At 38.5% G+C, this 25152-nt stretch overlaps 1 long non-coding RNA gene across 1 annotated transcript in view; it reads right to left on the bottom strand.

Moving 5' to 3' along the window:
• Positions 1–25152, bottom strand: part of LOC147344290 (uncharacterized) — a 611360-nt gene that overhangs the window by 109820 nt on the left and 476388 nt on the right. The window contains exons 5-6 of the long non-coding RNA XR_015155372.1: positions 10183–10294; positions 9160–9208 (exon numbers count right to left, since the gene is read on the bottom strand). This is a non-coding gene — a long non-coding RNA (uncharacterized LOC147344290). The remainder of the gene's footprint in view (positions 1–9159; positions 9209–10182; positions 10295–25152) is intronic.

Genomic DNA, 25152 nt, shown 5'->3' with positions numbered 1-25152 from the left:
CTATGAAAAATTCTTCAAGAGATGGGAATACCAGACCACCTGATCTGCCTCTTGAGAAATCTGTATGCAGGTCAGGAAGCAACAGTTAGAACTGGACATGGAAAAACAGACTGGTTCCAAATAGGAAAAGGAGTTCGTCAAGGCTGTATATTGTCACCCTGTTTATTTAACTTATATGCAGGGTACATCATGAGAAACGCTGGACTGGAAGAAACACAAGCTGGAATCAAGATTCCCGGGAGAAATATCAATAACCTCAGATATACAGATGACACCACCTTTATGGCAGAAAGTGAAGAGGAACAAAAAAGCCTCTTGATGAAAGTGAAAGTGGAGGGTGAAAAAGTTGGCTTAAAGCTCAACATTCAGAAAACGAAGATCATGGCATCTGGTCCCACCACTTCATAAGAAATAGATGGGGAAACAGTGGAAACAGTGTCAGACTTTATTTTTCTGGGCTCCAAAATCACTACAGATGGTGACTGCAGCCATGAAATTAAAAGATGCTTACTCCTTGGAAGGAAAGTTATGACCAACCTAGATAGCATATTCAAAATCTGAGACATTACTTTGCCAACATAGGTTCATCCAGTCAAGGCTATGGTTTTTTCTGTGGTCATGTATGGATGTGAGAGTTGGACTGTGAAGAAGGCTGAGCGCCGAAGAATTGACACTTTTGAACGGTGGTGTTGGAGAAGACTCTTGAGAGTCCCTAGGACTGCAAGGAGATCCAACCAGTCCATTCTGAAGGAGATAGGCCTGGGATTTCTTTGGAAGGAATGATGCTAAAGCTGAAACTCCAGTACTTTGGCCACCTCATGTGAAGAGTTGACTCACTGGAAAAGACTCTGATGCTGGGAGGGATTGCGGGCAGGAGGAGAAGGGGATGACAGAGGATGAGATGGCTGGATGGCATCACTGACTGGATGGACGTGAATCTCAGTGAACTCCGGGAGTTGGTGATGGACAGGGAGGCCCGGTGTGCTGTGATTCATGGGGTCGCAAAGAGTCGGACACGACTGAGCGACTGATCTGATCTGACCTTTATGAAAGATATCCTATCCAAAGTATGATTTCATCACTCCCAGGATATAGGCAATTCCAGAAGCAGATGCTTAAAGTTTGCAGTTTCTAGCTTTGGCATCATTAATCCACTCATTCACTTACCAAATTATTACCGAGTGCCACCTACGCATTGAGCCTGTGCTAATGTTGATTAAAGTCTTGGAGAAAGGGATGTGTTGAAAGCTGTTTTACATGTCTTTCCAGCAGGTTAGTGCTAAGGTAGGCACTTCCTAGGAAGCAATAGTTAAGGGCTGAGAAGAATTTCAGGGCAGTGTGATATGAACAGTTTATTTACTGGTGTGGCATTTATGAGTCAAGAATATTGCAAAAAAAAAATAAATAAAAGAACATCTATTGTAGGAGAGTGAGTCATTTTGAGGACTACAAAATCTTTATATGTGTGTGTGTACACACACATACATACCTACAGAAAAAGATGTCACCAGTACAAAAGAGTATAAAAAAAAGAAGCACAAATAGCTAATTCTAGGGGCTTCTCCAAGCAGTAGCAGCAGCAGCTATTGTAAGGACTTGAGTGTAATTGACTTATGTGCCAGATGACTGCAGGCAGCACTCTTAGGGGAGTGTGGAACTGAGACAAGGAAACATATCCAGTAAAGGTCTTAATGAGAATGTTACTGCTGAGAGCAGCTAGACCTTGATTTGCTGGAGATCTGAGAGTGAGGATCATGCCTCAGAACTGTAACCACTCTATCCCAAGGGGAGTAAGCTGGAATATTTATTCTCTAAATAAAACGTATCATTGGCTGATGGCTACCCCCCAAGCCTTCACTTTAGCATAATTCCAGGTTGTTCCACGTATGGGATTAGAGAAAAATGGAACGCAGAGTTTAAGACACTTTCAGCCAGAACACTGTGAAGCTTGTACAGGAAGGTAAAACCTAAGAAGTATGGGGAAAGTACTGAGAGTATCTGCTAAGGACACCATATTACCATCCATGGGAGACCAACCACTCTCAACATTCTGGTAAACTGTCATTCCAGTCACCTATCAGTAAATTCACCTAGCCATGCTTTTCTGTGATATGCTCATATTAGTTCACTCGAAAATGTCTTAGACATCCATTTGAATAAAACACATCACTGTAATTTTAAACAGCTGCATAATATCCCATTATGTATGTGTTATAATTAATTTGTCTAGTTTTCCTATTGATGGACATTTATGTTGCTTCCAGATTTTTGTTATTGTAACCATTAGTGCCATGAACATATTTTGATGTACTTTCTTGGTACCTTATTTAGAATAAATTGCTGAATCTATGTGTATGCATATGTCAAGATAATTATTCTATAATTTTTTCAGAAATGTTTCATGTTTTTACTTGTTCGTAGTGCAATGAACAAATTTATAGTCAATGAACAATTTATGTAGTAAGCAGAAGTGAGTAAATGTGCCCAGTTTATATCCTCCTCAGCAACAGTGAAATTTGTCAGTCTTGTTAATATCAGGCATTTTATGTTGCCTATTTGTGAGATTATACATGTTTCTCATATGTTCACTGATTATTATATTTTTAAGATTTTCTTTTAGGTGTTTTTTCATGGAGCTTATTTATGTGTTCCTGGTTTTATTTCTAATTGACACATAAAACCTCTTTGTGTTTTAGTGATGCTAATCTTTTATCTGCCACAAGCACTGCAGGTGTCTTTTCTAATAAATTATTCATCTTCCATTTTTGTTTCTGAACATGTGATAAAAATAATTATTTTATGTGCTATGTTAAGAAAGACTAAACCCATGTCAATATGTCTTAGCCATATTTTTCTCCTGGTATATTTCCCTTGTTTTCCAAAGCAATTATCCAAGAAATATTGATATGTCAAGAAAACACATATTTAAGGATCAAGTAATTTAAAAATCATCAGATTCAATAATGAGTAAGCTTTCTTACTTTAGGGCTACTCATTAATAGGAATTAACAACTGTTAACAGGAATTGCAGTTCCAAAGGAAATCAAGTATGCCATATTTTCAAAACATATTTGACCTTGAATCATTTAAAATTTTTATCAAGATGTATTTATTTAAATCACCCAAAAGAGTGTTTTGTAGAGTACTAGTTGAGAAGACTTTTCTAACAAAGCAAAATCATAAAATAAGTAGAAATGATGTACTAGAAAAGACATAAATCTTTATCTTTCTGGGATTTGGCCCAATAAATTTAGAAGTGATACAGTCATTAGCATAAATCATTTTCACCTCAACATAACTCTAGTCCAAATGCCTGGGTTACCTTGGTTAAAAAATGTTAAGAATCCTTAATATTCTGAGTATGTCTAATTTAAAAATTCTGTGGTTTTGGTCTCTCTCAGTAGCATTTCTAACCTACACAGATCCCTGGATTTATCTCAAGTTACCCTTGAGTGTTTTGGAATGGTCTACCTTCTAAGAATACAACAGAGTCAATTATGAATCTTTTAACAGCACTCTTTGCCAAGTCATATTACTTTCATTTAGGCTTATTTCATGGAGAAAAAAATAAATGTAATTGATGTGAACATTGCACTATGAAGAAATAAACAAAAACATGAAATAATATCCAGGAACCCTCAGGATAATAACTTTTGAGCTTCTGGATTTTAATAGCTAGAAGCTAACTTGAAGGTTGACCAGCTATCACCTTCTGCTCACATAGGACAATTGGAGAAGTGTGTTGGCCTGTCTGGCTGGGCGAGATTGTAAAGTTCCAAAAGTCCTCATGAACAGAGGTCTTTCTGTTCTTTGGAAAGATGCTTTGGCAAGAAACATCTTGCTAAAATGTTGTAGAATGGAGACTAAACTAGTATATAAACATTTAAGACATTTACTAGAAAGGAAAATAATTTTATAACGATACCTAAAATTCTAACCACAGGTTAAATTGCATAATAAACTGAATTTTCTATAGTACAGGGTTAGAGGCAGAAAACCCATGAACGCACTGATCATTTATTTTATTCAAATCAACTCACTAGAGAAATTTTAGTACCTTCCATTTCATTTGTAAATCAAAGGTCATCTTTGTGCCTCTCACTGAGCAGATTACATGAACTACAGAGTTTTATATACCTCTTCCAGGAAAATCCCTAGAAGAAAGGAGCAGAGAACTAACTTTAGGTTCTTAGGTTCAGTAGAAATCTCTTTCTCTCTCTTTCTCTGTCATATATATTATGAATAAAATATATTAAGAAGACATCTTAATATGTCTTAATATGTCTTAAGAGAAGACTCTTCTTAGTCTAAGAAGAGTTCTATAGGAACCACAAGGAAATCATATTTAAAAGGGAACATGTCTTCCATAAGCCTTCCTGCCTTAAGAATGACAAGGGAGTCTAGGAAGACAGAAGGCTATGAAAAATCTTGGTCAGTATCATACAACCATTCTAAACTCAGATATCATTCATCACTAACAGAAATAACTTCTCTGAAGCCCTTTCATTACCAGGAAGAAAGTTTCTTTTCTGAGATTATGCCCTAAGGGGGGGGATGGATATATATATATATATATATATATTTATGTAGGCATACATGCATTTCCCAGGTGTAAAATTAGTAAAGAAAAGCAAATGCCCTTCTAAAGGAAGAGGTGAATGTAGTTTAAGATAAATAATCACTTAATTAGAGTGTTTGGTATGTTTGTTTCAGGAATGCCTTTGTATTTTCCTGGTGACAGGATAATTTCCACTTAGCACAGATACAGTCGTCTTCCAAGGGCATTCATACATTTTTTTTCTTTTTTTTTTTTTTTGCTATTTCCAGAGCATTCTGACTCCCCTCCAGGCATGCTGGGGAAGTGGCATCTATCTGAAAATAGGCTGATTTGTCCCATATCCCCTGAATGTGAGCTTTTTTGTTTAACAGGGTGCTGTCAACAGGAAGGTTGGAGGAGTTATTGTGATTTGCCTTGAAAATCAGATCTAATAATTGAGAAAATGAAAATTTTGCTCCATATGACTATGTAGATTTATTTTTATAAAAAGCAAAAGACACTGAAATTAATCCTCTTTCTGATTCAGGTTAGTAACTTAGGGGAAAAGAAATAATAACTAACATTGTTGAATTCTCGTATTTGCCAGGCATGGGGTTGATGTCTCATTTTCCAGATGTTTTATTCAGATGTTCTCCTTTAACTTCCATTACAATCATATAAGGTCAAAGTCCTACTAAAAAATACCCCTGTGGTATATAGAGAAAAGTGAGGTTCAAAGAAATAATAACTTGCTCATGTTCATCCAGATAGTAAGGGGTGCAACTAAATTGAAACCCACATTTATCTCTGACTCTACACCCAAACTCTTAACTCTGATACTATATTGCCTCAGAGGAAATCTGAGAGATAAAACAAAAATATTCTATTTTTAGAGCTGCTATTTATTAACTGGAGAAGGAAATGGCAACCCATTCCAGTATTCTTACCTGGAGAATCCCAAAGACAGAGGAGCCTGGTGGGCTACAGTCCATGGGGTCACAAAGAGTCAGATTGTTCAACCTCATATTAAGCCACTTAGTCAATAAACTGCCAACATTTTTACTTTATATCTAAGAAGAATGCTACCAGAATATAAACTTCCTGAAGCTAGGAGGCTCAGAGAAAAAAGTTACTGTTGAATTCTCAAACCAGAAGATTGTCTGGCCTGTAGTAAGTACTCAATAATCATTTGTTGAAGGAACGAGTCAAAAATCCAGGCAAGGGATGATGGATTTTTCACATTATGGAATATTGGTGGAACTAAGCAATTGATAGTAATTCCCCAAAGCCTCTGTACTTGGAATATAAATCTTGGAGGAGTGGAAGATGATATGGAAGAGGGAGTCAGAAAAGACTATGAAATATTTCTTTCTAGAGCTTGAGGATTCCTTACTAGGCACATAAAGAAAATAATATTTTTTAGAATTTGAGTTAATTTATTCTTATCTTGCACTTTCATTTATGGCCCTTGAAAACCAGGACCCTTTCAGTTTTCCCTGCTGGCCTCAGACATGTGGTAAAATAATTCTCCACCATTTCTCAGAACTGCTCCCAGGAATATTTCTAAGTATGTAGAGTGTTACTTCCCTTGGGCATTTCAGAGAAGACAGAAAACTTAAGGCCCACAATAAATCTCAAATTGTAAGATTTTACTTGATTTTTATTGACATACAGTTGATTTATAATGTGTTAGTTTCAGATGTACAGCAAAGTGATTCACACATACATATATAGATATGCACATATATATGTATATATGTGTGTGTGCGTATATATATATATATATATGTTATTTTTCAAATTATTTTCCCTTATAGGTTATTATAAGACATTGAGTATAGTTCCCTGTGCTATACAAATAGGTCCTTGTTGGTTATCTATTTAATAAACAGTAGTGAGTATATCCGGAGAAGGCAACGGCACCCCACTCCAGTATTCCTGCCTGGAAAATCCCATGGATGGAGGAGCCTGGAAGGCTGTAGTCCATGGGGTCGCTGAGGGTCGGACACGACTGAGCAACTTCCCTTTCACTTTTCACTTTCATGCATTGGAGAAGGAAATGGCAACCCACTCCAGTGTTCTTGCCTGGAGAATCCCAGGGACGGGGGAGCCTGGTGGGCTGCCGTCTATGGGGTCGCACAGAGTCGGACACGACTGAAGCGACTTAGCAGTGTGTATATCATCAACAAAGGTCCATCTAATCAAAACTATGGTTTTTTCAGTAGTCATATATGGATGTGACAGCAGGACCATAAAGAAAGCTGAGCACCGAAGAATTGGTGATTACGAACTGTGGTATTGGAGAAGACTTTTGACAGTCCCTTGCACTGCAAGGAGATCAAACGAGTCAGTCCTAAAGGAAATCAGTCCTGAATATTCATTGGGAGAACTGATGCTGAAGTTGCAGGTCCAATATTTTGGCCACCTGATGCGAAGAACTGACTCATTTGAAAAGACCCTGATGCTGAGAAAGATTGAAGGTGGGAGGAGAAGGGGACAACAGAGGATGAGATGGTTGGATGGCCTCACCAACTTGATGGATGTGAGTTTGAGCAAGCTCAGGGAGTTGGTGATACACAGGGAAGCCTGGCATGCTGCAATCCATTGGGTTGCAAAGAGGCGGACATAACTGAGTGACTGAACTGAATTGAGTGTGTATATCTAATTATAAGGCTTCAGATGTTAGAAATCTTACAGGAAAGGTATTTAGAGTGGGGAAAATAAGACTGGAATTTTTGGGGTGGGATGTTTTCTGTGATGCCTGAATTGACTTCATCAGCAGCAGCAGCAGGGAGGTATTTACTTCACTTAGTATCATAATCTCCAGTTTCATCCATGTTTCTGCAAATGGTATTATTTCATTCCTTTTAATGGTTAATATAGGCTTCGCTGGTAGCTCAGTAGGTGAAGAAACTGCCTGCAGTGCAGGAGACCAGATTTTAATCCCTGGGTCAGGAAGATCTCGTGGAGAAGAAAATGACAACCCACTCCAGTATTCTTGCCTGGAAAATCCTATGGACAGAGGAGCCTGGCATGCTACAGTCCATGGGATCACAAGAGTTGGACATGACTTAGCGACTAGACTAAACTAACTAGGAGGTATTAATTTTTCTATTAATACTAGGTCAGTCCTTCCACACTACAACAATAGCTTCATCTATTTTTCCCCAATTTTTCTAATAGAGTTTATTCATTCATTTGCCTATGCATGCATTTAATCATCATATCTGCCACACACTGATATACAGAACAAAACAACACAATCCTGCACAAGAATGAAACAACCATTTTCTTACATTGCACACAAAAATAAATTCAAAATATATTACAGACCTAAATATAAGACTTGAAACCATAAAACTCTCTGAAGAAAACAGAGGCAGTACACTTTTTGACACTGGGCTCAGCAATATGTTTTGGATGTGTCTCCTCAGACACGAACAATAAAAGCAAAAAAAAAAAAAAACAAAAACAAAAAAACTACATGAAACTAAACAGCTTTATCACAGTTAAGGAATTCATCAACAAAGAGAAAGGTATCCTGCTGAACAAGAGAGGCTATTTGCAAATCATTTATCACATAAAGAGTTAATATCCAAATTATGTAAAGAAACCATACAATTCAACATCCAAAAACAATCAGATTAAAAGACTAGCAATGGACCTAAATAGACTTTTCTCCACAGAAGACATACAGAGAGCTGAAAAACATATGAAAAGTTACCCAGCATCACTAATCATCTGGGAAATGCAAATCAAAACTACAACGAGATACCACCTCACACCAGAGATACCACCTCACACTAGAGGTATCACCTCACACCAGAGGTACCACCTCACACCAGAGGTATCACCTCACACCAGAGGTACCACCTCACACCAGAGGTATCACCTCACACCAGAGATACCACCTCACCCCAGAGGTATCACCAAAGAGACAAATAACAAGAGTTGGCGAAGATGCTGAGAAAAGGTAACTTTCATGCACTGCTTGTGGGAATATAAACTGGAACAGAGACTATGGACAAATGTGGAGGTTTTCTCAAAAAATTAAACACAGAGTTACCACGTAATCCAGCAATTCTACTTCTATTTTCCGAAAGACAGCAAAAACACTAAATTGAAAATATGTACACAGCCCTGTGTTCATCGCAGCATTATTTTCAAATAGGTGAGAAAACAAGTATCCATTGATAGATGAATGGATAAAGAACATGTGGTACATACATACAATGGAATGTTACATACAAAAAAGAATAAAATCCTGACTTTTGTGGCAATACAGATGGACAGATGGTAATATGCTAAGTGAAAGAAATTATACAAAGAATGTAAAATATTATATAATTTCACTTATTTGTAGAATCTAAGAAACAAAGCAAATGAAGAAGCAAAGCGAAAGAGAAACAGACTCATAGCTATAGAGAAAAAACTGGTGGCTGCCAGAAGGAAGGTGAGGGGGGAGGGGGAGAGAGGGGGATTTGGTGAAATAGGTGAGGGGATTAAGAGATACAAATTTTAAGTATAAAATAAATGTCATAAGGCTATAATATACCACATAAGGAAAATAGTCAATAATATTGCAATAATTTTGTGTAGTGACAGATGGTTACTACACTTACCTTGATGATTATTTCACAGTACTTAATGTTGAATCACTATGTTGAGCACCTGAAAATAACATAATATGTATATTAATTAACTTCAATAACAAAACACACACATACACAAAAGACACATTCCTTGAGCAATACAGAAATACAGATATAAGCCTTACCTCAAGCAAATCTCCAGTCAGTGGAAAGGTAAAATCAAACAAACAAAAAAGACAATGAGGCTAAAGTATGATAAGGATGCTAATATGTGTACAGTGGGCTGGGGGAGGGGCTACATCTGAGACAAACCCATTGGGATCTTGGGGTATCAGGACAACCCTCAGATCTGAAGGATGAGTGGGTAATCACAAGGCCAAACATACAGGAACTGAATCCTTCATGAGCTGGACGTTTTTTACTCCCTCAAACAAAGCTCAGTGTGGCTGGGGTGTTAGGAACAAGGTGGCAAATGATAAAAGGCGAAACTGATAGAAAAGAGCTTGGAAGCTCCTGATACACAAAAATGTATCTTATGTGAATCTTAACCTCAACCCTTATGAATCCTCCTTCTGATGGCCTTTTAACCATAGATTGACATGATCGGCTGAAGAAAGTGGAAATACTACTCTGTCTGCAGTGTGCAGCTAGGGTTGGAGAGGGGCAATGCTGATTAAAGGGGCCCAGTGAGGGAGCTGTTGCTCCAAGTGATTCCTAAGAGATGACTATGGTCTATGAGGCTGGCCAAGGTTCTTAGAATAATTGTCCTAGAGTACAAACTTTCTGGGCTTCCCAGGTGGCTCAGTGGTAAGGAATCCACCTGGCAATTCAGGAGATGCAGGTTGAATCCCTGGGTCAGGAAGATCCCCTGGAGAAAGAAATGGCAACCCACTCCAGTATGCTTGCCTGGGAAATCCCATGGATGGAGGAGACTAGTGAGTTACAGTCCATGGGGCCACAAAGAGTCAGACATGACTGCATGCACACACACACACACACACACTTTTTCTGCACCATTAAACACCATCATAATCTCAATTTGACCCTACTTACCTTAGAATTCTTTTCAGCCATATTTCATAGATGTAGATGATATTCTTTGCCAGATGGTGCTCCCTTTTCATGGAACAAGTATCTTCTTTTAACAGTCAGCTCTGTAGAAAACCTGGGGAATGTAACATCCAATAGTTATATTAATGAAGCTCCTTTATGAATTTAGCAGCTTTAGTGAAAACAGAGAAACTCTCTTCACGGCTCAGGACTCTCTTTCCCAAGGTGAGAATGGAATAGCAAATTATAAAAATCATTCTGTTATCATAACAGTAAGAAAGGCTGTAGAAATATAATGCCATGCATCCACTTCTCTCCTATGTATAGCATGAGGCAAGCAGAGTTCTCAGCATTTCTTGAGTGAAAGACATAATTTATCCTTCTGGGCCCTGGTCATTATTTTTCTTTCATTTCCAGGAGGAGGTCATTTGCTAAATGGAACCCAGCAGCACTAAAAAAGGGCAAATGCCTTCAAAACAGAGAGCAATTCATTCTCTTCTTAATCCCTTATTACTGCTGCTTTTATTTATTTATTTATTTATTTGCTCTTTCTTTTTTTTTTAAATTTTATTTTATTTTTAAACTTTACATAATTGCATTAGTTTTGCCAAATATCAAAATGAATCCAGCTCCTCCTGGACTCCTGCTATTATATGGCTGAGCATTCAGTTCATGTGGCTATGCATTGCTTTATAATATTTAGAGCAACTTGTGTGTGTGTGTGTGTGTGTGTGTGTGTGTGTGTAGTTAAGAGAGCTACATGACATGTGCATGTAAGTTAATATAAGTAAATAGATGAATGACGATGAAAGGCAACTCTTGAAACTGGTTGAACAACACAACCAGGAAAGAAGTGTCTTGGTTTAACCACCAAGATGCTTCTCTGAATATCTTCCCTTATGAGCTTTCAAAATCAATACAGGCTCAGGCTGTGAGCTAACCTGCAAAAGGAGATCTGATCTCATGTGAACAGAAAAGTGCAAAGCTGCTTCTAAGAAATGAAAAATACCTGTAAAAGAAATGTTTAATATAGAGCCAGCCCCAGTGGTTAGGGGTAGGCTGCATCAAAGAGATTTTGAAAACCCAAAGAGTAACTTATTTTAATGACAGCTCCAATGCCTCACAAATTGACTAGCTCTCTTAAATATTAACCAAGAGAAAGAGAAATGTTGGTAAGGCTGAAAATGTTGATTAAAAATTTGTTTCTTAAGGATAAAAATGGCAGAGTGGATTCCAGTCCTGCCTGGTTATTTTGTGACACACACTTCAGGGACGAATTAAGTCACACTGATATTGTTATATTTGCATGTGGAGTGGTTGCTGTTTAAATAGTTGAGTATTTATTGGCATGAGGATGCCATTTAAGGTATGTGCAGTGAAACTTGCCACCTGCAGTTTGCTTCTGGGACTCCCAGCAGCTCTTTGATTGATGGGTATACTCTATGTTACACTTGAAAGATGGCAAAATTTTTCAAAAGTTGGAGAGAGGGAAGGAAAGAAATCAGCTTGAACCATTTCCAGGTTTGCATTGAAATTGGCCCTTGTGGCATTTTTAATTCACATCTGGAGGAAAATAAATGTGGCCACAATTATTAACACATTTTGGAAGAAATAAGTCAAGAGCTACTTAGACTGCACAGGTGTCTGTTATCAAAATCTCAGCAGAGACGTGTTAATATGGTGTGTGTTATTTTAGACTCTCCAGGTGGGCTGTGGCTAAGAACAGGAGAGAAGAGCACTAAGGGGATGCTTAAATACAAAATGTTAATTTTGCAAGAAAGGAAATCAGTGAACGAGGTTAGAGGAATCCATTGGTAGGTGAACTGAGAGATTTTGAAGGTTAGAATAGGAAAACCAAAAGCCAATCACTGTCTTACTGAGAAGAAACCCACTAAAGAGATTTTCTGTGAAAGGGGAAAGTGTCCTCCTGGTTATTGTTTGAGAAGAATTTGCAGTTGAGTCGTTCTCTTCCCAACAGACCTTTATTCTTGACTAAATGCTTTAGGAAACGATTCATCTTTGAGTTAAGAGCTATTTACTGAGAATCTTGCAGGATGAATAGATTTTTTTTTCCTATTTGATATTATTTAGGGAACCCTGTTTCTGAGAGTTCTTATCTACAATGCCAAAGTTTGGCAATCAGTTTTGTGGGGCTTTGATTTGAATATAATATGGTACTGGTGGTATAATACTTGGAGTATCTTTGGAGACTAAGTGATCACCTACAAAGGAAAACCATTGATTTACTGGGTAGAAGATGCCTCACCTGTGAGAATAATGTAGCCTGTGACACTAATGACAGGAAGCAGCTTGCAAAATAGCATATTGCTAAGCAGTGACATGTTTAAAGACAGTTTATGTATTTTTTTCATTACACTCAATTTGGCATTTTTATGTAATATATTTTACATCCTGGAACCTGTATTTGAGAGGCAAAAGGGAATCTGGTTTGCCCAAGAAGGGAATATGATAATCTAGACAAATAAGAAGAAATCGCAGTCTATGGGAAAGCAGGACTTGCACTGTGTTTTGAGTGTATATGTGGCTGGTGAGAATTGCAGAAGTACAGGTGGTGGAGGGTTCGCTTAGCATTGGGAAAATACCATTACATGTAACTAGATGGCTTCCCATTATTGTTTAGCTTTCTCTATAACAACAAAGATCTCATTTGAAATTAGGACTTGGTTTCTAGTTATTGCAGCTGTTATTTATGGAAATGATTAATGGCTCTGAGTTAAATCTGCTTGTTCAGAAAGGAACTGTTTCAGTTTCTTGGGAAAATACATGATAATACCATTTCCTAGCTAAGTAAAAAAGGGAATAAAATTATAGGAAAATAGATGCCATGGAACCACAGCAATGATCTTGCATGAAATAAACATCCCTTGGCTCTACAGATTTCTCATATGAGTTAGGCTTATTCAAAAAGAAGCCCAGATTATTGTAGGTTTTCTCAGACAAATCTGGTGCTTGGTTTCTTTCACAGCAGACAAAAACAAGCACTCAAGGCAAGGGAGATGTACAGACCAAAGAACCAGGAGAGGGTAAGGGTTGGGACCTTGTGGGAGAGTCTCCACTGCCACCCAGAAGCTAATATTCTGGATGTCGCCCATGGATGGCACACCCCAGCTGAAAATAAAGTACCTTGTTTAAGATTGTTAACGAGTTCTGTCCTCAAATAGGCCCTGCCTTATCACTGTTGCCTGGTAAATAAGTATCTTCATTTCCCTTTGGGTATCTCAAAAATGCAATTCTAATTCTGCAATTTCTGTGGCTGCCTAACAAAGAAACATAACAGTAGACACTCCATGCAAAATATGTAAAGTTTTCCCCAAAGGGTAGAATGTATGTGATGGTGGCTTATAATGAGGAAATCCAGAGAGAATTTTCTAACAAACAAGCATGACCATAAAGAAGAAGTTTTCCCAGCCATGAGAGCTAATTAATGGAGTCAAGGTTATAGAGAAGGAGACAGTCTCACAGGTTTTCAGTAGCCCCAATAAATTATATGAAATCACATTATTTAACTGTGTTTAAATGAAAGGGTAGGGATAGGAGAATATCCCATTTCATGATTGTTTTAATAATAGCTTGCTGAGATATAGCACACATGCCTTAAATTGCACACCTTTAAAGTATATGACTCAGTGCTTTTTAGTATATTCACAGTATTCCCTGATAGCTCAGTTGGTAAAGAATCTGCCTGCAATGCAGGAGACCCTGGTTCGATTTCTGGACCAGGAAGATCCATGGGAGAAGGGGTAGGCTATCCACTCCAGTATTCTTGGGTTTCCCTTGTGACTCAGTTGGCAAGGAATCCACATGCAATGAGGGAGACCTGGGTTCGATCCCTGGGTTGGGAAGATTCCCTGGAGATGGGAAAGGCTACCCACTCCAGTATTCTGGCCTGAGAATTCCATGGACTGTATAGTCTCTGGGGTCTCAAAGAGTCAGACATGACTGAGTGACTTTCACTTTTCACAGTGTTTAGTCATTAACAGTATTTGATCCTGGATCATTTTTTTAACTTTTCAAAAGTGAAAACAATTTTTCTAACCCCCAAATTTCAGCTATCTTATGGGTACGCTCATACAAATTCTGATGGAGACTCCTCAACAGCCAAAGATAGGCCAACGTCATTCTTAAATCAAATTTAGAGGAAATTCCCTGAATAAACAAGAAAAATATGCGTCATCTGATAGTTGCACTGACATTTTCCTGGATTTCTTGGAACTCAAAACTGTATTAGGAAAGGGGATGCATGAGTATGGAAAGAGAACTCTTTTTTCAGGGCTCTAGAGACCTGAATTCTGTATAAGCATACACTCAGAGGCTTGCCAAGCCATTTAATCTCTCTGGACTATATTTTATTCTTATGTGTGCAAAAGAAAAATCAAATATTTGCTGAAGATCCAATGAAAACAGGATTCTGTGAGAGCAGTGGAGAATAGTAGGTTATCTTAGCTTGTAGATTATCTTAGCTTGTGTGGACAAAGAGAGAGTGACATTTGAGCTGAAACCTGCATGTTGCAAAATAAGCAGGCAGGTAAAAAGCTGAGAGTGGAACCTTTCATACAGAGGATAAAATGACTAGCAGGACCCTAAGTCCTATTGGACTGACTGAGGGAGAGAAAGAAGCCCAAAGAGGCTAGTGCTGAGTGAGCAGTGGGAACTTAAGTCTAGGCCAGCTTAGATCATGCAGGACCTTCTAAGACAGCTGCAATAGGCTTTGAGTGTATTCTAAGTTCCAAGGATAGGGATTAACTGGTTCTAAGCAAGACAATCCTGTGCTTATGTTTTTAATAGATCACTACTATGTGAAGAGAAGGAAATGGCAGCCCACTCCAATATTCTTGTCTGGAAAATCTTATATACAGAGGACCCTGGCAGGCTTCAGTCAGTGGCGTTGCAAGAGTTGGACATGACTCAGCGACTAAACCACCACCACCAGTGTGTGAAGAGGGACTTCAGGGAGGCCATAAAGGAAACAGGAAGATATAGGAAGCTACGATGAGGCCCAGGCAAACTGTGATGCTGGCTTGAATTAGGCCAGTAGCTGTGAAGATGAGGAAAAAAGATACCTACATGTGATGCTATGTGCTTCCTGTAGTTTTAATGAGATTCAAAGGAATAAAATGTTAGTAGCTCAGTCATGTCTGACTCTGCAACTACATGGACTGTAGCCAGCTAGGTTCCTCTATCCATGGAATTCTCCAGGCAAGAATAATGGAATGGGTAGCCATTCTCTTCTCCAGGAGATCTTCCTGACCCAGAGATCAAACCCAGGTCTCCTGCATTGTGGGCAGATTCTTTACCATCTGAGCCACCAGAGAAGCCCCAAAGGAACAAAAGGAAACATATTTGTTTATTAAGTTTAATGTATAACAGGCTGTCTTGATAAGCTTTAAAATGTTTCATTAAATCTTCCCAACAAATCTGTGAGATTGGTAGCCAATAAATGTGAATAAAGTTTGAAAGTTTAAAAGTATTGTACAAACATAAGGGGATGGTATTATTATTATTGCTTTCACTTATATGTTTGGGTCCAGACATGGACTCTATGATAATCCTGAGAATGACTTATGTACCACATATCCTCTTCAAAGAGTAAATGGGCTGCCGTCTTATATTTACCATGAGTCTTCTTTAAGCTGTCTTTGAAGAGGGCTTTGTAGTTAATCAGCTGTCAAGTTTAAAATGCTAAATCTTGTATGTACAGCAGGTCATGTCTCTAAGAATCAAAGAGCACCATCCTTTTCTTTGTAGAAATGCAAAAACTAAAAGTGGAAAAAAAAAAAAAAACTATTGAATAAATCTGGATTCCCACTGCATTTAGAAAGCATCCACATTTTCCAGAGAATGACAAATTGTACACAGGGGATACTGGCAATGCATCATGCTATCTAGGAATTCAGATTCTAGTGAGGTAAGAAGGCCAACTAGGTCAAAAATTGAAATAATAAGAGTGGAAAGGTCAGTTTTCATTCCAATCCCTAAGAAAGGCAATGCCAAAGAATGCTCAAATGACTGCACAATTGCACTCATCTCACACGCTAGTAAAGTAATGCTCAAAATTCTTCAAGCCAGGCTTCAGCAATACGTGAACCGTGAACTTCCAGATGTACAAGCTCATTTTAGAAAAAGCAGAGGAACCAGAGATCAAATTGCCAATATCCACTGGATCATGGAAAAAGCAAGAGAGTTCCAGAAAAGCATCTATTTCTGCTTTCTTGACTATGCCAAAGCCTTTGACTGTGTGGATCAAAATAAACTGCGGAAAATTCTGAAGGAGATGGGAATTCCAGATGACCTGACTTGCCTCTTGAGAAAACTGTATGCAGGTCAGGAAGCAACAGATAGAACTGGACATGGAACAACAGACTGGTTCCAACTAGGAAAAGGAGTACGTCAAGGCTGTATATTGTCACCCTGCTTATTTAACTTATATGCAGAGTACATCATGACAAACACTGGGCTGGAAGAAGCGTAAGCTGGAATCAAGATTTGCAGGGAGAAATAACAATAACCTCAGATATGCAGATGACACCACCCTTATGGCAGAAAGTGAAGAGGAACTAAAGAGCCTCTTGATGAAAGTGAAAGAGGAGACTGAAAAAGTTGGCTTAAAGCTCAACATTTAGAAAACTAAGATCATGGCATCCAGTCCCATCACTTCATGGCAAATAGATGGGGAAACAGTGGAAACAGTGGCTGACTTTATTTTTCTGGGCTCCAAAATCACTGCAGATGGTGATTGCAGCCGTGAAATTAAAAGACGCTTACTCCTTGGAAGGAAAGTTATGACCAGACTAGACAGTATATTAAAAAGTAGAGACATTGCTTCTTCCACAAAGGTCCATCTAGTCAAGGCTATGGTTTTTCCAGTGGTCATGTATGGATGTGAGAGTTGGACTATAAAGAAAGCGGAGTGCAGAAGAATTGATGCTTTTGAACTGTGGTGTTGGAGAAGACTCTTGAGAGTCCCTTGGACTGCAAGGCGATCCAACAAGTCCATCCTAAAGGAGATCAGTCCTGGGTGTTCATGGAAGGACTGATGTTCAAGCTGAAACTCCAATACTTTGGCCACCTGATGCGAAGAGCTGACTCATTTGAGAAGACTCTGATGCTGGGAAAGATTGAAGGCAGGAGGAGAAGCGGATGACAGAGGATGAGATGGTTGGATGGCATCACTGACTCAATGGACATGGGTTTGTGTGGACTCTGGCAGTTTGTGATGGACAGGGAGGCCTGGCGTGCTGCGGTTCATGGGGTCGCAAAGAGTCAGACACGACTGAGCAACTGAACTGAGAATGATAATAATTAATATACTATAAACAGGGAACTTACCACATCCCAGGCATTATTCCAGATATTTTACATTTAATACATTATGCAATTCTCACAAAATTCTCAGAGGTTGGTGGCATAAATAGCCCCATTTCACAGGTAACAATTTTCATATGACACAAGTGATAAGTGATATGAGAAAAATAGAGTGATAAAGTGCTTAGATAATTTTTTCTTGATATAGATGTGTCCCTCCACAAGAACCTCCAATCTTTAAAAAAAAAAAAAAAAAAAACTTAATCTACACACCATACACTCATTGACAGTCCCTTACAAAGACATACTGATGTAACAACACTTTGATCACCACCAAAAGTGATTTGTCAACTTAGCATTGAAGAACAGAACCAAAAGATTTAGGAAAAAGTGGAGTTGGTTGCCAGAAAAGCAGCATTTTGCTCCTAACATTTATTTCTGCTCCCTATTATCAGGAATTCAGAGACTTTCACATGATTCCCAGTGACATGTGTAACTGATTGGGCTAATTATGCAGTAGACACATTGTTCAGAATTCATATTGTTTAGACTTTTATCTCAAACAAAGATCATCCTTTTGCTTTAGAATCATGAAACTATACAGCTTTAGTCTTTCTTTTTATTTAGAAAGGTTAATATTTTAAAGATGAAGCTATGGTCCAGAGAAGTTAAATGACTTGATCAAGGTCACAGAATAAATTTGTGTCTGAGGCTTATCTGGAATTTGATTCTTCTGACTTTTATCAGTTTAGAACTCTTTGTCTAGCCACTCAATTATTTGTGTATTTACTTGTTCACGCATCCATTTATTCATTCATTCTTTTTTTTTTTTTTTTACTGAGCACCTACTATATGTCAGTTTACATCCTAGCTATAGGGGTATAGCAAAGAACAAAACACAAAAGAAAACTCAGCTCTCTTGAAACTTCTGTTCTAATGAGTGAAACAGACAACTAAAAACAAGTAAATAAATATTAAGCTAGATACTGATATACATTAAGGATAATGTTAAGTAGGTAAGTGCAATAAGATTTTTTTTGGTGGTAGGGTGAAGAGAAGTGAAGTTGCTCAGTGGTGTCCGACTCTTTGGGACCCCATGGTCTGTAGCCTGCAAGGCTCCTCTGTCCATGGGATTTTCCAGGCAAGAGTACTGGAGTGGGTTGCCATTTCCTTCTCCAGGGGATCTCCCCCACCCAGGGATCGAACCCGGGTCTCCCGCATTGCAGGCAGACGTTTTACCGGCTGAGCCAAATTTTAGATAGATTAGGAAATACCTGAGAGTACTTGAGAATGTGACTACCGAGAAAAGGAAACATAAGAGTGTGTCTTGAGAGTGACTGAGGGAATGAAATTGTACGCACAAGGAACGGCATGATCTAAAGCCTGAGGCAGGCATGATGGGAAGGTTTGAGGAAGAGAAAAAGGTACAATATGGAAGAAGAAGGGTGAGGAAAGGGGACATAGATAAAGCAGATAAATGCAAGGCAGCCAGGGCATATACCACCCTGATGCGATAGTCAGGATCTGAGCTTTACACTTGAGTGAGAAGGGTAGCACACAGAGGGTGCTCATTGTACCATATCATGAGGCCTTGAGAAGTCTCATGAGTCTATCAGACACAGACTCATTTTTACCAACAAAATTGTATGAGCCCAGTTACAGAAAATAATAATATACATGGCCTTTCAGTTTATGAAGCTGATTGCTCTATGAATGACAAGAAATATTAAATGGAAGAGAAAAGCAAGTAGAACTGATTTTGGATCCACTTTAACACTTCAGTAGAAGGGGTGATGTGCTTTCTTTGTTAGTTCCATCTTCAAGGGAGGCATAAAGCTACATTTCCAAATGTGGTAAAATAAATAACATTAAGGATATATTTTGAATGATTGAAAAACCAAAGCAGGTTGGCAATAAGTCTTAAATTCACATGGCTTTTTATTTTAAAGAAAATACTGGGAAGACTTAGTTCACATTATGTTCTAGCAAAATGAAATATGGCATTTTAATGAGAAATGTCATTTTCTTGGGTTATATAAAAATAGAACAAAAATGATGAAGCCAGTCAACATCACTATTTTTTTTTCACTCTCTCCCATAATCCAGTATGTTATTATGATATACTTGTCAAGCCCTTTGGTTTCCTTTGGAAAGAAAGAAATATATGGCTAGGAAATAATACTCAACATTTATTTATATGTCATTGTTTTTAACAATGAGCAGACCAGAGAATGATTTTTTACTTTGTGTCTGCTGTTCTTACTCAAAATTTGGAAATATAAACCTGACTTTTATTTTTTCATTTTGGATCCTAGATGCCCTTTACAAATATTCAGTTTAGTCCAGTCACTCAGTCATGTCTGACTGTTTGCAACCGCATGAACTGCAGCAAGCAAGTCCTCCCTGTCCATCATCAACTCCCGGAGTTCACCCAAACTCATGTCCATTGAGTTGGTGATGCCATCCAACCATCTCATCCTCTGTCGTCCCCTTCTCCTCCTGCCACCAATCCCTCCCAGCATCAGGGTCTTTTCAAATGACTCAGCCCTTTGCATCAGGTGGCCAAAGTATAGGAGGTTCAGGTTCAACATCTGTCCTTCCAGTGAATATTCAGGACTGATAACCTGTAGGGTGGACTGGTTGGATCTCCTTGCTGTCCAGGACACTCTCAAGAATCTTCTCCAAAACCACAGTTCAAAAGCATCGATTCTTTTGCACTCCACTTTCTTTATAGTCCAACTCTCACATCCATACATGACTACCAGAAAAACCATAGCCTTGACTAGATGGACCTTTGTGGACAAAGTAATGTCTCTGCTTTTGAATATGCTATCTAGGCTAGTCATAACTTTCCTTCAAGGAGTAAGCGTCTTTTAATTTCATGGCTGCAATCACCATCTGCAGTGATTTTGGAGCCCAGAAAAATAAAGTCAGCCACTGTTTCCACTGTTTCCCCATCTATTTGCCATGAAGTGATGGACCAGATGCCATGATCTTACTTTTCTAAATGTTGAGTTTTAAGCCAACTTTTTCAGTCTCCTCTTTCACTTGCATCAAGAGGCTCTTTAGTTCTTCTTCACTTTCTGCCATAAGGGTGGTGTCATCTGCATATCTGAGGTTATTGACATTTCTCCCGGCAATCTTGATTCCAGCTTATGCTTCTTCCAGTCCAGCATTTCTCATGACATACTATCATATAAATTAAATAAACAGGGTGACAATATACAGCCTTGATGTACTCCTTTTCCTATTTGGAACCAGTCTGTTATTCCATGTCCAGTTCTAAGTGTTGCTTCCTGACCTTCATACAGATTTCTCAAGAGGCAAGTCAGGTGGTCTGGTATTCCCATCTCTTTCAGAATTTTCCACAGTTTATTGTGATCCACATAGTCAAAGGCTTTAGCATAGTCAATAAAGCAGAAATAGATGTTTTTCTGGAACTCTTGCTTTTTCCATGATCCAATGGGTGTTGGCAGTTTGATCTCTGGTTCCTCTACCTTTTCTAAAACTAGCTTGAACATCTGGAAGTTCATGGTTCACATATTGCTGAAGCCTTTCTTGGAGAATTTTGAGCATTAATTTACTAGCGTGTGAGATGAGTACAACTGTGCAGTCATTTGAGCATTCTTTGGCATTGCCTTCCTTTGGGATTTGAATGAATATTGACTTTTTCCAGTCCTGTGGCCACTGCTGAGTTTTCCAAATTAGCTGACATATTGAGTGCAGGACTTTCACAGCATCATCTTTTAGGATTTGAAATAATTCAACTGGAATTCTATCACCTCCACTAGCTTTCTTTGTAGTGATGCTTCCTAAGGCCTACTTGACTTCACATTCCAGGATGTCTGGCTCTAGGTGAGTGATCACTCCATCATGATTATCTGGGTCATGAAGATCTTTTTTGTACAGTTCTTCTGTGTATTCTTGGCACATCTTCTTAATATCTTCTGATTCTGTTAGGTCTATACTATTTCTGTCCTTTATTGAGCCCATCTTTGCATGAAATGTTCCCTTGGTATCTCTAATTTTCTTGAAGAGATCTCTAGTCTTTCCCATTCTTTTGTTTTCCTCTATGTCTTTGCACTGATCACTGAGGAAGGCTTTCTTATCTCTCCTTGCTATTCTTTGGAACTCTGCATTCAAATGGGTATATCTTTCCTTTGCTCCTTTGCTTTCTGCTTCCCTTATTTTCTCAGCTATTTGTAAGGCCTCCTCAGACATCCATTTTGCTTTTTGGCATTTCTTTTTCTTGGGGATGGTCTTGATCCTATCTCCTGTACAATATCATAAACCTCCATCCATAGCTCATCAGGCACTCTGTCTATCAGATCTAGTCCCTTAAATCTTTTTGTCACTTCCACTGTATAATCATAAGGGATTTGATTTAGGTCATACCTGAATGGTCTAGTGGTTTTCCCCAGTTTCTTCAATTTAAGTCTGAATTTGGCAATAAACAGTTCATGATCTGAGCCACAGTGAGCTCCCAGTATTGTTTTTGCTGACTGTATAGAGCTTCTCTATATTTGGCCACAAAGAATATAATCAAACTAATTTCAGTCTTGACCGTCTGGTAATGTCCATATGTAGAGTCTTCTCTTGTGTTGTTGGAAGAAGGTATTTGCTATGACCAGTGTGTTCTCATGGCAAAACTCTATTAGCCTTTGCCCTGCTTCATTCAGTACTCCAAAACCAAAGTTGCCTGTTACTCCAGGTGTTTCTTGACTTCCTACTTTTGCATTCCAGTCCCCTATGATGAAAAGGACACCTTTTGGGGGTATTAGTTCTAAAAGGTCTTGTAGGTCTTCACAGAACTGTTCAACTTCAGCTTCTTCAGCATTACTGGTCAGGGCATAAACTTGGATTACTGTGATATTGAATAGTTTGCCTTGGAAATGAACAGAGATCATTCTGTCATTTTTGAGATTGCATCCAAGTACTGCATTTCAGACTCTTTTGTTGACCATGATGGCTACTCCATTTCTTCTAAGGGATTCCTGCCCACAATAGTAGATATAATGGTCATCTGAGTTAAATTCACCCATTCCAGTCCATCTTAGTTCACTGATTCCTAGAATGTCCACCTTCACTCTTGCCATCTCTTGTTTGACCACTTCCAATTTGCCTTGATTCATGGACCTGACATTCCAGGTTCCTATGCAATATTGCTCTTTACAGCATCGGACCTTGCTTCTATCACCAGTCACATCCACACTGGGTATTTTTTTGCTTTGGCTCCATCCCTTCATTCTTTCTGGAGTTATTTCTCCACTGATCTCCAGCAGCATATTGGGCACCAACAGACCTGGGGTGTTCATATTTCAGTGTCCTATCTTTTTGCCTTTTCATACTGTTCTTGGGGTTCTCAAGGCAAGAATATTGAAGTGGTTTGCCATTCATTTTCCAGTGGACCACATTCTGTCAGACCTCTCCACCATGACCCATCTGATGGCTTAGTTTCATTGAGTTAGACAAGGCTGTGGTGAAATACAAATATTAGCTGGTCAAATCTTATTGCCTTTTAGAGTAGGTAGTTTATCAACTGGCACATAAACTGAGACACTGAGACATGGTTACCAGTCACCCAGGCAGGAGAGAAAAGCAGGAATAGGTAGCTTATGTGTGCATCCTATGTTTTGCTTCAGTGTGAAGTATACATACTTTATTAGTGATATGATCATCCCAGAGAGGGCAGACACATTTAATATAAAATAATTGATTTGGGGAAACATATAGGAGTTTAGTTGCATCAGGAAAGACCAGAGCTGAGAGCACTCCTGCCTGCCAGATAATTCTAGAAGAGCTTCAAAAGGAGGCAGATATGTTAATAAGGAAGCAAAACATCCTTCTTATAACAGATCAAACCACATCTTATATTACTGACTTCCTTTTGAGTTATCTGGCCCATCAGAGTCCTACAGCGTTTGATACAGGCTAATATGCCACCTGGGAAACTTTATTTTCATCTGCACAGCCAATGAGGTAGCTAGGGACATAAAATAGTCTCACAGGGGCTTACTTTTATCTAAAATTTATGGAGCTCACAAGAAATCTCGTTTCTCTGCCCAGCACCTTTCCATCTCTTCTGATTTCATCCCCTTACCAAAAATAACACCAATAACACCTACCTCATTAAAGGCTACAGGTGGCTGATGAGGAAAGAAGAATAAAATAAAATAAAATATTAGAATATTATCAAGGTCGTACATTTTATATTTGATACCCAAATACACTTTTAACTTTTAACTCTGGGAAATCCACATACATTTTTGGTTCTTCGAAAATTACCATAAAAACTGAAGCTTCGAGTTGATAAATCAAATATTCAGAATGTCATGGATAATACACATCTAGCAGAAGAACAATGAACTATTCTAAGACAACAGAAGGGGAGGTTGTCACGCTGGGCTATGTGTGATAGATAATGAGACACAGGGTGGAGAACTCTGAAATTACTTCCTACAAAATGACAGGAAGTTATTATATGGTTAATATATGGTTTGGAACAACTGTAATTCCAGACTTTCATTACTTAAAAGGGAACCTCTAGTTATATTATTAAAATTCATACAGATTGTTTCAATTATCCATATGTAGCTTGCCTTTCTCTACCTGCAAATAAATATCTGACCCTTGCATTAATATTTATTCTTTTGAGATAACATTTCATTGATAGAACAATCATTGAATCTAACTCTCTGCTTTTAGAGAAGAGATTTTATAAGTGTTTAAGAGAAGACCTACTCAGATCAAATAAATGTCTATGATATAGTATAAAATTATTCATTCATTCATTCATACATACATAACTTAGCTTACATACAGTTTTTCTTGGCAAACATTTACCATATGCCAAATATTGTATGCTATTTGCCTATTATCCATCTGTTTATTACCATCCTACTCATTTTATAAAAATCAGTTCCAGCATTCCCTCCTCCAATATTCCTTCTTGACCTCCAGTCTGATTTAGCAATCCTTCTGCTATACTCTCAATAATATGAATGGATATCTTCATCAGCATACTCATCACACTGGAATGTAATGGTTGCTTATTTTCCCTCCAACTGATTCTCTACTCTCCATAAAGGAATGAAGCATGCTTTTATTTACTATAAATTCCTCTTATATGATACGGGCTCTCCTGGTGGCTCAAAAGGTAAAGAATCTGCCTGCAGTGCAGGAGACCCAGGTTTGAACCCTCTAAAATAATCAACAATAGAATTTAAACTTAATCGCCAAAGCACTGGAAAGACAAAGAACACTTTTATGGAGGGAGGAGACACGAACGGATTTGTTTTCCAGTGTCCACAAATGCCATGAGGTGAACTACGGCTTTTAAATGGTGATGTCTGGAAGTAAAGACAACTGGGAGATTATTTCAGTAATTTAGGAAATAGGATGGAGTTTGAATAAGGCAAGGTATTGCTATGGAGGAGGTACTGCTGCTGCTGCTGCTAAGTCGCTTCAGTCGTGTCCGACTCTGTGCGACCCCATAGACGGAAGCCCACCCAGGCTCCCCCGTCCCTGGGATTCTCCAGGCAAGAACACTGGAGTGGGTTGCCATTTCCTTCTCCAATGCATGAAAGTGAAAAGTGAAAGTGAAGTCGCTGAGTCTTGTCTGACTCTTAGCGACCCCATGGACTGCAGCCC

Source organism: Bos grunniens, chromosome 26, assembly GCF_055505025.1.
Source record: "Bos grunniens cultivar Pamir isolate PY7600 chromosome 26, Bosgru_T2T1.0, whole genome shotgun sequence".
Taxonomy (NCBI): Eukaryota; Metazoa; Chordata; class Mammalia; order Artiodactyla; family Bovidae; genus Bos; species Bos grunniens.
Note: the sequence above shows the minus strand (reverse complement) of the source record. Positions and strands in the feature narration are given on the sequence as shown.